Source organism: Phyllobates terribilis, unplaced genomic scaffold (assembly GCF_046119375.1).
Source record: "Phyllobates terribilis strain yellow unplaced genomic scaffold, ASM4611937v1 Scaffold_4__5_contigs__length_816908805, whole genome shotgun sequence".
Lineage (NCBI taxonomy): Eukaryota > Metazoa > Chordata > Amphibia > Anura > Dendrobatidae > Phyllobates > Phyllobates terribilis.
The window spans coordinates 392,331,877-392,346,921 of NW_027362764.1; positions in this window are offsets into that span (position 1 = coordinate 392,331,877).

Genomic DNA, 15,045 nt, shown 5'->3' on the forward strand with positions numbered 1-15,045 from the left:
AGCAAGACACAGAGCACAGGCTAGCTAGAAAGTAGATATACAATGAAGTCCAGCAAAGCCAGAAGGGCGGAGCAGGATTAAATAGGCCAACAAGGTCACGTGACCAGCAAAGGGAAAAAAACCTAAGAGCAAGGTTCTAACAGTACCCCCCCTTCTAAGAGGATCCTCCGGATCCCCTAGGACCAGGCTTATCAGGAAATCTCCTGTGAAACGCTCTGATAAGTCTGGACGCGGAAACATCATCCGACCTCACCCAAGAGTTATCCTCGGGACCGAAACCTTTCCAGGCCACAAGATACTGCAAACTACCTCTATACCGTCTAGAGTTAAGGATGCGAGAAATTTCATATTCCCCGTCCTCCACCACCGGAGGAACAGAGGCAGAGGCGTCACAATCCAATACAACAGCTTTTTTCAACAGAGAGACATGAAATACTGGATTAATTCTCCAGGAGGTAGGAACCTCCAACCTAACAGCAGATTGGTTGACAACCTGAAGCACCTTAAAGGGCCCTACAAACTTGGGACCCAATTTCTTTGAAGGAATCCTCAACCGCAGATTCCTAGAGGACAACCAAACCATGTCACCAACAGCGAACAAAACCTCCTGTCGTTTCCTATCAAAGTAGTCTTTAGATTTTCTGTTGGCCTCCTGAAGATTACCACGCACATCCGTCCAAACTCTCTCCAAATCACCGGAAAAATTCTCCTCCTCAGGCACGGCAGATCCCAACTTGGAGAACGACCCAAACGACGGATGTCTCCCAGAACAACAAAAAAAAGGCGAACAACCAGCAGAAGAAGATGTATGATTGTTCAGAGCAAATTCAGCAAGTGGCAGAAACTCAGGCCACCCCTCTTGATTGTCTGCCACAAAACAACGCAAGAACTGCTCAACATCCTGGTTTTTCCTTTCTGTCTGGCCATTAGATTCAGGATGATATCCGGACGAGAACGACAAATGAACTCCCAACCTATCACAAAAGGCACGCCAAAAACGAGCCACGAACTGAGGACCCCTATCAGAAACAATGTCAGTAGGAACGCCATGAAGTCTGACAATTTCCTTGACAAAGGCCTTAGCGAGAGTTTTAGCGCAGGGCAGTTTGACGAAAGGAACCAAGTGACACATCTTGCTAAAACGGTCCACGACCACCCAGATGACAGTAAAACCCTCAGAGGGGGGAAGGTCAGTTATAAAGTCCATAGCCAAATGTGTCCAAGGAGCACTGGGAACCTCCAAAGGACAAAGCAACCCCGCAGCAGGAGTATGTGAGGACTTAGATCTAGCACATATAGTACATTGACGCACCCACTTAATGACTTCCTTCTGCCATCCAGGCCACCAAAAACTGCAACCCACCAGTCTCTTGGTCTCAGAGATTCCGGGATGACCTGCCAACCGAGATTCGTGACACTCAACAAACAAATCTCTCCTAAAGGTCCCAGGCACAAACAACCTCCCATGAGGAGTGTTAGAAGGGGCATTCTCCTGTGCTTTAAGAATCTCATTTTCCAAAACAGAGTCCAAAGCAGCTATCACAACACCTTCTTGTAGAATGTTCTCCTCTTTCTCAGCACCGACTATGGGAGAAAAACTGCGAGACAAGGCATCCGCCTTAACATTCTTAGTACCAGGGATGTAAGTAACGGAGAAATTAAACCGCGAGAAAAACAGTGCCCACCTAGCCTGACGGGCATTCAGGCGCTTGGCAGCATCAAGATATATCAGATTTTTATGATCCGTAAGAACCTGAACGGGAAATTCCGCACCTTCCAAGAAGTGGCGCCAGTGTTCAAATGCGAGTTTAATAGCCAATAATTCCCGATTACCAATATCGTAATTCAGTTCAGTCTCCGAAAATTTTTTTGAAAAAAAGGCACAGGGATGTAATCCATCCCCGTTATCCTGAGACAATACTGCGCCAACCCCCACAGAGGAAGCATCAACCTCAACCAAAAACGGCCTAGTAACATCAGGCTGCATAAGGATGGGAGCAGAGGTGAACCTCTCCTTGAGATACACAAAAGCTTCAATGGCCTCAGAAGACCACTGAACCGCATCAGCACCTTTCCTGGTGAGATCAGTCAGAGGTTTGACAATACTAGAAATTTTTTTTATGAATTTTCTATAGTAATTGGCGAAACCCAAAAACCTCTGTATCGATTTCAAACCAATAGGCCTAGGCCATTCCTGCACAGCCTGAACCTTAACCGGATCCATCTCAAAACCTTTGCTGGAGATAATGTAGCCCAAAAAACTAATTCTCTGTACAGCGAACTCACATTTCTCCAGCTTAGCAAAAAGCGAATTGTCCATTAATAACTGTAATACCTCACGCACGCTCCGCCAATGAGACTCCAGATCCGGCGAATAAATCAAAATGTCATCCAAATACACAACCACATTTTTACCGATCAAAGGTCTAAGGATGTCATTAATCAGATTCTGAAAAAATGCAGGAGCATTAGTAAGACCAAAAGGCATAACCAGATTCTCAAAATGACCCACAGGAGTGTTAAAAGCAGTCTTCCATTCGTCACCCTCCTTCATGCGCAACAGATTGTATGCCCCCTTAAGGTCAATTTTAGAGAACCACTTGGCCCCCATTAACTGGTTAAACAGATCAGGAATCAATGGCAGTGGGTAAGGATTGCGTACAGTAATTTTGTTAATCTCACGAAAATCCAGACAAGGACGTAAACCGCCGTCCTTTTTTTTTACAAAAAAAAATCCAACCGCCACAGGAGACTTATAGGGCCTAATGTGACCGGCGGCCAAACTTGTCTGTATGTATTCCTCCAAAGCCTTCCTCTCAGGAATAGTAAGGTTAAATAAACGACTTTTAGGAAGAGTCGCTCCAGGGACAAATTCAATAGAACAATCATAGTCTCTATGGGGAGGCAAAACCTGCGATTCCTTCTCAGAAAAAACTCTCCAAAAATCCTGAATAGGAACAGGCAATTCTCCCCTATCCAAAGCTGCAATACGCCCATTACAACACTTGTCATAACATTTATGGCTCCAGGATTTAATTTCACTGGTAGACCAATCCAGTACAGGATTGTGAAATTTTAACCAGGGCAATCCCAATATTACTGGAGAAGGCAAGTTATTCAAAACTACCAAATCCAATTTCTCATGGTGAACACCATTAATAGTGAGAGGAAATTCACAGACCTTGAGAGTAATATTCTTCAAAGGGGAACCATCCACAGAAACCACAGCAATGGGGGATGATAAAGGTTCAGGTTTTAAATTGAGTCTTTCCACGAATCCCCCATCAATAACATTCAGAGTAGACCCACAATCGACAAACACCCGAAATTCCATTAATTTTTCCTGAGCAATCGTGGAAGCAGCTAAAAATACACCCTTGGAATTTAAACAGGCAATACGGGCATGACTGACCATTTTTTTTTCTTTCTTCATACGAAGCTGACAGCCTTTAATCAAATGACCAGATTTTCCGCAATAGAAACACAAGCCTTCAAAAAATCGACGGTCTTTTTCTTGAGAGCGAGGTGCCACCGATCCAATCTCCATCAGTTCACCACTGTTAGTACACACATTCTCATAACCAGAAACTGACATAGCAGAGGATTTGCTCTCATTAACCCTTGCACGCAGTCTTCTATCCACCCGTATAGCTAATTGCATAGCCTGTTGCAAATCTTCAGGTGTAGGATAAGCAATTAGCAGGTCTTTAACCCTTTCACTGAGCCCAGCAAGAAATAGACTTTTCAGAGCAGAATCGTTCCACCCTGTTTGAGTAGACCAACGACGGAAATGAGTACAATATTTTTCCACATTACCTGATCCTTGTTTTAAACGTCTCAACTCAGTCTCAGCTGATGCGACACGGTCAGGATCATCATATAATAGTCCCAAAGCAGAAAAAAAACTATCCACTGATCTGAAGCATGTATCACTAGGTTGCAAAGAAAAGGCCCACTCCTGAGGCTCTTTGCGCAAAAGTGACATTATGAACCCTACGCGCTGGGATTCATCCCCAGAGGACTTAGGTCTCAAACGAAAATACAATAAGCAAGCATTTTTGAATGAAAAAAATTCTCGGTGTTCACCAAAAAATAAATCCGGCAAACATACCTTAGGCTCCAAGAAATGTGCTCCAGGACAGTTACTCACGTGCTGACGGAGCTCGGCCACCTCCAGAGAGAGTCCCTGCAGGCGATGAACCAAATCCTGAACCGACACCATGATGGAACAGAAAAATCTTTCCTTAGAGAATTTGCTGGCTGGACTTAATGTTATGTTCTGCTACCAGAGCTAAGGAAAGAGAGGAGATCTGTCCCTACGATAGAACTCCGCTTAATCCCTACGATGTAACAGGGAACCTGATCCTGCGATCAGACCTGCTAAAGTCCTAAGCTAGTCTGTACGGAGACCTATAGATGTGGGGAAGGAATCCCTACAAGTACTAAGGACTGGGAGGAATATGGGACACCTCCTAACAGAAATAGTAGCAGACAGACGAACAAACAAAATATATAGAACATAGAGGTCAGTAGACCAAGCAAACTAACAGAGCAAGACACAGAGCACAGGCTAGCTAGAAAGTAGATATACAATGAAGTCCAGCAAAGCCAGAAGGGCGGAGCAGGATTAAATAGGCCAACAAGGTCACGTGACCAGCAAAGGAAAAAAAACCTAAGAGCAAGGTTCTAACAGTGGCTTCATCAACCAGTGCACGCTACACTTTGAGCTCCTGGCTCATCAGTTCGCTTCTGACCAGGCTAAAGTGGCATTCATTATGTCTCATCTCACCAGAGAGGCATTGGCATGGCTTAACCCCCTGTGGGAGAGAGGGGATACTCTGGTATCTGATCTCTAGGCTTTCCATAGGGTGTTCGATGAGCCCGGACGCACATCTTCGACTGCTTCCTCCCTTCTTCGACTGCGCAAAGGGAGTCTCACTGTGGGCCAGTACGTTGTGCGCACCCTCACATCCGAACTTGCCTGGAACAACCAGGCTCTGTTGTCTACCTTTTGGGAGGGCCTTTCTGGGTGGATCAAGGATGAGCTAACCGGTTGTGACATACCCACCTCTCTGGACGACCTGGTGTCATTGGCCACATGGATCAACATCCGTTTCCCGGAGCGTTCAAAGGAGGTGATCTGTGAGAAAAAGCCTCTGCGCCTTGCACCAACCTTCCACAGGCCAGTCTCTCAACCAGCATCAGCCTTGGCCTCCTCCCCAGAGTCTATGCAAATAGACCAAGTAAAGATGGTCAAGTCTCACCAGGAGGTCCACCGTGCCGAGGAAAGTTGCTTTTACTGTGTCAGTACTGAGCATCTAATCCGTTCTTGTCCAGTGACCCAGGAAACTCCAGTGTCTAAGATCCCTTGGAGAGATCGTCCTAGGCAAAAATTCTTCTTCTCCACCGATGACTCTGTCTGTATCGATCATCTGCGGTAAGACACACTTCTTCAAGACTGCCTACCTGGATTCCGGTGCCACTGGGAATCTCATACAACAGGCCATTGTGGAGCAGTATCAGATCCTTATCCAACATCTTGCGGATCTGTTAGCGGTCTCCTCCGTGGATGAGAAGCTGCTTTCTGAATCCATCTTGTTCATCACCGAGCCTGTAGTTCTTCAAGTAGGAATGCTACACTCGGAGAAAATCTCCTTCTACGTACTGTCTGGCCTCTTCCACTCATTACTGCTTGGTCTACCCTGGCCACATGAGCCGGTCTTGAATTGGAGCTTAGGATAGGTGCTCCTTTGGGGTCAGGAGTGTCACAGGACATGCTTGGTTCCTGTCCGTCCAGCTCGACCTTCTTCCTCTCCAGCTAATTTTTCCCGGCTTGCTGGCACCCTACTGGTCATATGCTGACGTCTTTGACAAGAAGGAGGCTGAGACATTACCACCACATAGGCCGTATTACTGTCTTATTGACTTCATCCCTGGTGCTTCACCTCCCCGGGGTGGAATTTACCCCCTGTCGGTGGCCGAGACCAGAGCCATATCCGAATGCATTAAGGAGAAACTTTCTAGGGGATTTATCCAGAAATCCACCTCTCTGGCTGAAGCAGGATTCTTCTTCATCAAGAAGAAGAATGGCTCTCTTCACCCATGTATCAACTATATGGGCCTAAATAAAATCACTATCAAAAATAAGTATCCTCTGCCTCTCATCTGAGTTGTTTGACCACCACAAGGGCACCAAGGTCTTTACTAAGCTCGATCTCTGTGGCGCATACAATCTTATCCGGATTCACCAAGGTGACGAGTGGAAGTCGGCATTCAACACCCGGGATTGCCACTACGAGTACCGCGTGATGCCCTTCGGACTCTGCAATGCACTAGCAGTCTTCCAAGAACTGGTGAATGAAATCTTCCACGATCTTCTGTACTCATGCATGGTATTGTATCTGGACGACATCCTGGTGTTCTCTTTTGATCTGCCCTCACATCGTAGAGATCTTCGACAGGTACTGCAGAGGCTCAGGAAGAATCGTCTGTATGCAAATTCGAGAAATGCGTCTTTGAACAGACATCTCTTCCCTTCCTGTGATACATAATCTCGGAGACCGGGCTTAAGATGGATCCTGAAAAGATGTCTGCCATTCTAAAATGGGCCCGACCGGAGGGGTTGAAGGCTATTCAGCAGTTTTTGGGGTTTGCTAATTATTACCGCCTGTTCATCCCTCACTTTTCCTCCCGGACAGCTCCCATCTCTGCTCTGACCCGCAAAGGGATTAAACCCAAGGAATGGACTCCCGAGGTGGAAGACGCTTCGTAACCTTGAAACAAGCTTTCTCCTCTGCTCCGGTGCTTCATCGTCCAGACGGTAACAAGCAGTTCTTCCTGGAGTTTGACGCCTCTCCCTCTGGGGCCGGAGCAGTTCTCACCCAGAAGTCCTTGTCCGAGCTTCTTTTCCAAACTCTTCTCTCCCTTAGAGCGCAATTACTCTGTAGTATCGGTGTCTCTGCCCCCTGACAGGCAGAGACGCCGTCCCTCTTACCGCCGCGCTCCCGGCCCGGCGTATTCCGGCTCTCCTGCTGCTGCAGCCGGCGCGCGCAGCTTCCCAGGCACTGTGCTTAGGGCGCACATGCGCTCCCTCCCTCTTAAAGAGGCCGTGCACGCCGTCCTAAGGAGTCCCCGGCCAATTGCCGGAGGACCTCTCATATAAAAAGCACCTCCTCCAAAATGGAGGTGCCCATGCAAGGTTGTAGCTTTGTGTCCTAAACTCTGCTTCAGCCCTCAGGTCCCACTGCTAGTCTGACTACCAGTCCAGTTCGCCAGCTTGACTACCAGTCCAGTCCGCCAGCCTGACTACCAGTCCAGTCCACCAGCTTGACTACCAGTCCAGTCCGCCAGCTTGACTACCAGTCCAGTCCGCCAGTCTGACTACCAGTCCAGTCCACCAGCCTGACTACCAGTCCAGTCCGCCAGCTTGACTACCAGTCCAGTCCGCCAGCTTGACTACCAGTCCAGTCTGTCAGCCTGACTACCAGTCCAGTCCGCCAGCCTGACTACCAGTCCAGTCCGCCAGCCTGACTACCAGTCCTGTCCGCCAGCCTGACTACCAGTCCTGTCCGCCAGCCTGACTACCTGGTCTCCGTCTGCCAAGTGTACTCTCCAGCCCGATGGTCTGCCTACGATCCAAACCCGCCAGTCTGTCTATGGGCTTGGCTTGCCTGCCTACCCGGAGAACGTACCAGTTACCTGCCATGCCTATCTGTCAGCCTACCAGGAGGCTCTTACCAGTTACCTGCCGTGCCTATCAGTCAGCCTACCTGGAGGCTCCTGTCAGTTACCTGCCATGCCTACCCGGAGGCTCCTGCCAGTCACCCGTGGGTGTCACCTGCTCTCATACAAGGACAGGCCCAGATTAGCACCTGGTCCCTCTGCTCGGTCCTTCCCTAGTTCACGGAGTCGATTGAGCCGCCGTGCGACCTTGGTCAGTCCGAGTTGATACCTAGTTACACCCCTCTGGTCCCTCCTTGCACCGCAGCACAGAGGTTCCACCACCCGGATCCGTAACATACTCCACTAGTGATCGAGAACTGCTTGCTATTAAACTGGCATTTGAGGAATGACGGTTTTTGCTAGAGGAGGCTCTGCACCCTGTAGTCATCTATACAAATCACAAGAATCTCTCCTACTTGCAATCCACTCAGCTACTCAATCCTTGTCAGGCCAGATGGTCCCTGTTCTGTGCTCGCTTCAACTTCATCCTTCATTTCTGTCCAGCAGACAAGAATATTAAGGCAGACGCACTCTCCCTTTCCTTCCGGTCTACTGATCAAGAGGAGGAGCCTCTCCACATCATTGATCCCTCCAGAATAATGACTGTCGCTCTGTTTGATCTGTCTTATCTTCCCCCTGGTAAGACCTTTGTGGCTGCTCCATATAGGAGGAGAGTCTTACTATGGGGTCATTCTTCCAAACTGGCTGGACATGCCGGTCAGAGGAAAACGCTTCTGTTAATTTCCCGACATTACTGGTGGCCGACTCTGCACGAGGATGTTGTGGGCTTTGTCACTGCTTGCTCTTCCTGTGGCCGTAACAAGATGCCTGGGCAACTTCCGACTGGTCAACTTCTTCCTCTTCCTGTTCCTTCTGCTCGGTGGCAACACATCGCGATGGATTTCATCACGGATCTTCCTGCATCAGCCGGTTGTACTGTCGTTTGGGTGGTCATTGACCGCTTCTCCAAGATGGCTCACTTCATTCCCTTGCTAAGTCTTCCTTCTGCGCCAGTGCTAGCCAAAGACTTCATCCTTCACATCTTCCTTCTCCATGGCCTACCTCTTCATATTGTCTCGGATAGAGGAGTTCAGTTTACTTCACGCTTCTGGAGAGCCACATGTAAGCTGCTGAATGTAGCTTTGGACTTCTCTTCAGCCTATCATCCTCAGTCCAATGGTCAGGTTGAGCGTATCAATCAGATCCTCACTAGTTTCCTTCGGCATTTTATCAACGCCCACCAGAGTGACTGGGTGGAACTTCTACCTTGGGCCGAATTTTCCTACATTAACCAAGTGAGTGAATCCTCAGGCAAATCTCCATTCTTTGTGGTGTACGGTCAGCATCCCAATATTCCGTTTCCTGTTTCTACTTCGGTGGACAATCCTGCTTCAGAGTGTCTCGTCAGAAACTTTTCAGTGACTTGGGAGGACACTAAAATGGCATTGCTATAATCCACTGAGCGGATGAAGAGACATGCTGACAAAAGACGTCTGGACCCACCTCTATTCCGCCCGGGGGACAAGGTGTGTCTTTCCTTTAAGTATGTCCATCTCAAGATGCCTTCTTACAAAGTCCGTGGTACATTGGTCCATTCGAGATTCTGAGCCAAATTAATCCTGTGGCATACAAGTTGAAACTCCCTGCCTCATTATGGATCCCTAATTCCTTCCATGTGTCTGTCATTAAGCCTGTTGTCCTCAATTCTTTCTCTGATGATCCAGGTACCTATCCAGCTCCAGTCAGCGCTGAGAACATTTTTGAGGTAGAGAGCAATTTGGCCTCCAAGAGGGTAAGAGGAAAAACTTTCTTTCTTGTGGATTGAAAGGGGTTTGGTCCTGAGAGAGGTCATGGGAGCCCAGGGAGAACATTAATGCTCCTCTTCTTCTGGAAAGATTTCTTGCAGGCTTGAAGAAGAGGGGGCGTAAAGGACGGGTACTGTAGTGCCGGCATCTCTGCCTCCTGCCCGGCAGAGATGCCGACCCCCTTTCTGCCGTGGCTCTGCTCCGGCGTCCTCCACTCCCCTGGCTGTGTGTGCCCGGGTGCCTGGGATGCGTGCACGCGTGTGGATCCCGGTCACTGTGCTTAGGGTGCACATGCATGCTCCGTGCTTCTGAAAGGAGCCGTGTGCGTCATCCTAATATGTCCCTGGCCAATGGCCAGAGGACGGCTGATATTTTAGGCACCCAAAATGGAGGTGCCTATGCAATGTTGTAGTTTGTGTGCTAACACTCTCTTCAGCCCTGCTGTCCACCAGCCTGTCGATCTGCCATTCCCGCCAGCCTGTCTATCAGCCGTGCCCGCCAATCAACCTGCCAGCCGAGCCTGTCATCAGTCAGCTCCGCCCGCCTGCTTACCAGCCGTGCACATCTGTCTGCCCATCTGTTGTGCCAGTCCGCTGTGGCTATCAACCCCGTGGGAGTCGCCTGCTGTCACACAAGGTTGGTCCCAGAGTGGCACCTGGTTCACCTTCCCGGTCCCTCCTTGATTCATGGAGTTGACTAAGCTGCCATGTAGCCAGGGTTGGTCCGGGTATGCACTTAGTTACGCCCCTCTGGTCCCTCCTTGTACCACGGCACAGTGGTTCCACAATCTGGACAGGTAACAGACCGTAAGTGACCTGGCTTCATATCGTGCAGAAGTCACCGACATGCAGAAATGGGCGACAGCCCCCTGTGTCACCTGCACCATTGCCTGCTCTCACATAGGAGGTTGGGAACCCCAAAGACAGTATGAGCTCTAGGGGGTGGTAGCCTGTTTCAATCTGCCTCAAGGAACCTCTTCCAGGCCCATTCATCACTCAAGAAGGGTTCATCCTGCACCCACCACATTCCAATGATGTTGACCATCCATTTTTAAAAATGTTAGTTTCAGCCATCTGCTCTTGCAGTCTTCGAGGCAAGTGTTCCTTCTCTACTGCCCGCTGGTTGAACGAGATGTGATGATGGGTCCCAAACTCTTCTATGGACCCCCATCTCCGATGCCGGTCACACGTAAAGACCTGCCCCCTGGATGCCAACTGTTGGTACCTTAAGGCTAGCGGGCCTGCTCTTTTTTCACCAGCCCTGGTAAACGTTCGCCTCCTTCTCCCTCCCGACCAGCTTAGACCCCGCAGTCCACTCACTAATTGCAGGTTCCTGGCTCTCCCATCTGCAGTCCGTGGTGAAGGCTGCGCATTGGGTTCTGGACTTTTTGGTACTGGGAAAGTGTCTAGCTCTGGACCACAGGCTACTGCCACCCCTGCTGTCGCACCAGCTTGGTCTGGTTCCAATATTTCCCTGGTCACTCCCTCGGGAGTTTCACAGGATTCTGACATCTTTGTCACCTTGTCAAACACAAAGCACATAATACTCTACGAATGAGTAATTGAATACAGAAAAATGTTTGAAAGCTTTTTTAGAGTGTTATGTCACATTAAAATGTAACAGAAAGCACCTAATACTCTGTGGATGAGTAATTGAATCATGATTGATACATTTTTCAATGCTTTTTTCCACATAATGCACCCCAGAGCACGTAATAGTATATGGATGAGTATTTGAATACAGAAAAAATTTTAAATACTTTTTAGGAGTGTTATATATCACCGAAATGTACTGTACCCAGAGGACATAATACTCTATGGATGAGTGATTGAATACAGATAACTTTTTCAACGCTTCTTTTATATGGTTATATACCACCGAAATGTACCACAGAGCACGAAATACTCTATGGATGTGTGACGCCTCTACTCGAAAGCCCTTTATTTTACCCTGGGAGATGGGGGACTTGGAGTCGGGTCCTATGATGGTGAGATGGGGTGCAGCCGTGGCCCGGACCTGACCCGTGCTCAGGGCCGTCACAATTAAAAGGATGGTGTGGGCTTATCCAGGTTGAGTGGCTGATTCCGACTACGCCACCTGTGGCACCTGGTGAAGGCCACCAGCGCCGCTGCAGTCCGCTGAGGCATGATGTTATGGTGGCCAAAGTTATTACTACTCCCCACAGGGGAAGTGAAACCTCAGGGCAGAGAGACAGGAGGACAGGGGTAGTAGTAGAGGAGTACGGGCACCGCGTCGTGCGGTGCAGGGCAGAATAAACAGTCCGGAGGCCATAGGGGTGAACTTCCAAGGCTTTACTCACATTAGAGATGGCAGACGGAAGGCGACTCCCTGCTCCCCGCGGAGTCCTGCGGTCACAAGAGACGGGGGTCCGACAACCTCCGAGTAAGTCCAGCGTTCAATCGGGACACTGCACCAGAGTATTCCTGAACTACAGACCAAATCCTTTCCTGTCCGTGTGTGTGTGCAAATAGGCCGGGTCTCCCTCTGAGCTCCTCTCAGAACATGGGTTCGGGTGGCAGCTCCGCTCGGTCCGATATCCGGTGGGATCCTCAGGACCTACCGGGCTTTCCCGACCAGGACGTGGAGTAGCAAGGTCAGGTGTCGGGGGCCGGTACCCCTCTTGCAGCCGGACTCCCTCTGAATATATCAGCTGGTGAGGAGAGGTGGCATACACCGCTCCGTCTGCATCCTCCCCGGGGATCCATTTGCTATGGAGCCACACCCTTAATCTCCAGACCTTCTTGGTCCTGGTCCTTGACCGGGTCAAGACATTCCTTGTGTACAACCTGTCCCTCGTCCCAAAGCCGGGGTACGAGGGCTGTGTCCCCATCCGATGCAGGCCCACACAGGATCCGCGTTCAGAGTGGGAGATCACAGTACCACTCGGTAATTTACAGCACAAAGACCCAAAACCAAAGATGGCTTTTTATTAAGTATGAAATTTACAGTGTCACTAAATTGTAAGTCCTCCACCCTCACCCACTAACTGGTTCCCCTAACTCTTGGTTTCCCAGTCTCCCTGTAACCAGGAGGGCAGCCCCTAGTGCATAATAGCCCCCTCTGGTGGAGAAATATGGTGTTCTTACCTCAGAGGAGGAACACTACACTCCATTAGAGAAGTGCAGCATCCCTGTGGCGGTTGAACCCTCAGGGGTGCCACAGATAAGTAATTGAATTCAGATACATTTTTGAATGCTTTTTTTGGAGTGTCATGTGGCACCCCAGGGGTCCGGTTGCCACCGTGGCATTGCCTCCCTCACAAGTGGTGATGCCATGCCTGGAAGCAAGGAGGTGTCCCCTAATCAGGTTTACCAGCATACAACACTTTCCTGGCTCCAGACCAGAAAGGGAAGCTCCTCCCCTTGACAACTGGAATCTGGAGGTGGGGTTAGAAAGAGTGAGTTGAGAGGAGTTGAAGACAGGACAGTGACGAGGAAGGACCTGAGAAAAGGAGCTGTGGAAAAGCTCGCCTCAGGAGAGAAGTGCAAATGAACCAGACACTGGAGTCTGTGGTTGTGGGGCACTGAAGGCACAACAGCAGAATCCGGAGGGCAGGAGACTGCAGGTCTCTTAGCCCCACCAGACACCCGGAGGCACAGCAGCACCATGGGGCCCAGCACCGCCACGTGAGAGCGACACTTAAGGAAGGCTCGAGCTGCCTGCCATACGGATGAGGAAAAAGACGTTTTTCTCAGGGACGAGGGCCGCAGCATAGCTTCAAGCAGCAGGGCCAAAGAGAATAGCACAGAGGGAAGGCATACAACTCCACCTGGCGAGGTGGATCCCCAACTTGCTACCAGGCCGCCCGGCCTCCTCTCCCATCTAATACCTGTGCCCCGGTATGCTCTGCCAAAGAGCAAGTAAAGATAAGAGGAAACCACCATAAATGTGTTGTCTGTTCATTACCTGCGCCCTCAGCCCTGCACGACATTGTCCCTGCCGACAACATTTACTCTTCAAATCATCTCCACTGCCCTGGAGCTTAGCTCTGCCTGTGGAGAGCTGAACCAACTCTGCTGCGTCACCATCAGCTCCAGTGGATCTGCACCGCAGCGGCGGCTCCATATAGCCGCATACCACAGGTGGCGTCACAAACATTATTAACCTAAAAACTTTATTCCCTTTTACTTTCCCTTTAATTGACCGCCCTGGGTCACGGACTGGGTCGCTGCCACCGTGACATCCCCAGCACTGACCGACCCGGCTACCGAGTACCCCACGGCCCAGGGGGCGCATCATACTTGGCGTCACGAACAGGATCAACCGACCCGTTAACCGGGTCCTATGTGCCACAAAGACTGTATACAACTGTATAAACTGCAGCCATTACTGTAGCACATGAGGAGTTAATGATATGTGGGGTGTCCCCTCATGGACGGAGCCTCTGGATTGGCACCAAAATAGCAGCAGAGAATAAAATGAAGTTCTAAGGGTGCAAACAAAGGGTGCAGGACAGTGTACGGGACTATGCTCTAAACCTGCAGGAGGTGCTGTGAGCCATTAAACAGGTGGTCCCCGACAGTGTGCGAGACAAGGACAAATTGCCAACCGAACAGTTTATTGAGCGGTTCCTGTCTAACACTCACCAGACACAGCTGCGCATTATGGCTCTGCAAAACTCTGATCTGGACTTTGTGCAATTTAAAGACCGTGCCATCTGGGTGCTGCGAGAATCAACCCCAAGTGGCACTGCACCCCTCTGGTGCCCGGCTATCACATACCATAAAAAGGTGGCGTCCTTTTCTCCGGCACCTGTGGAGGCTGATGCGCAGACCCTAGATAATGACCCGTCTGCAGACCTACGCCTTCACGTCCAGGAGCTGACCAAAAGTGTGGCAACGCTTACCAAAAACATGCAGGCCATGCAAGTGTCTCCAAAAGAAAGGATCCAGGTGGCTTCCAGTCCAGATGATGTCTCGTGGCGACAGCAGAGAAGAATTCCACCGACCAGAGGGAGAGACAGCAATCGCTACGACCAGAACGGACAACCCATCTGCCGCCGCTGTCAAAAGGCGCGGCACCTTGCAAGATTCTGCGATTTAAAACGAGCAACCCCTGGGGCAGAGGGCCAACTCCCAGGAGTAAGACGACCAGGCCCACAAAGCTGGCGAGACAAGTATGTGGGAGGATGACCGGTCCTACCTGTCGTGCTTGATGGCATCCCGATGAACGCACTGCTGGATACTGGTTCCCAGGTGACAACGATGCCATATATCCTTTATAAGTGATACTGGACTGATTCAGACATTACTTGCAGTCCAGATGAACATATTACTATCTTTGCCAGCAATGGTCAGCCCTTGCCTCAGGTGGGGCATAAAGAGGTGACCATAAAGGTTAGCTGAGTAGAATTGCCATCACAAGGGTTGATTGTTATAGATATTGATCGCCGAGAAAGCCACCCTATGATAACCTTAGGCACCAATGAGATAGAGAATTGTCTTGGGGAAATTATTGTTTTGTTGCAATAGGTCGCAGAGACTGCCAGCTCTGGTCA